The sequence below is a fragment of the Penaeus monodon genome, chromosome 31 (genome assembly GCF_015228065.2).
Source record: "Penaeus monodon isolate SGIC_2016 chromosome 31, NSTDA_Pmon_1, whole genome shotgun sequence".
NCBI classification, from domain to species: domain Eukaryota; kingdom Metazoa; phylum Arthropoda; class Malacostraca; order Decapoda; family Penaeidae; genus Penaeus; species Penaeus monodon.
In genome coordinates this window covers 21,634,090-21,634,509 of record NC_051416.1, presented here as the reverse complement: position 1 = coordinate 21,634,509, position 420 = coordinate 21,634,090, and positions in this window count along the sequence as shown.

The following is a 420-nucleotide window of genomic DNA, read 5'->3' as shown; positions in this document are numbered from 1 at the left end:
ACACCTCATGGATTGTTGTTTGACGTTACTGCTGTGATAAAATTTGTACCTAAAGATGGTCTGTTGTGGTCCAGAGAAGGTCAGACAAATTAGGAAAAAACACCTTTTAGATCATATCACGATCGAAAAACAGATCAGTAAAATATCCTAATGTGAATTTAGCCTCTACTTCCCAATGCGGGAAATATTTCACAAGAGAACGAAGACCTCTGTTGCGAGAATATCAGTAAAATCAGTCTATGTCTCCGCTTTCCTTGGCCTTGGCAACACTGTTCCATCCTGATCAATAGCAATCAAGAAATCTGTTTGGTGGATTCTCATTGGTTCTCTCATACTTACAGCATGTCCTGGGATCAATAGCTGTGGCCGAAGATATACTCGCGGAGTGTGCTTAGAATTCAAACCACAATGTCCTAGAGA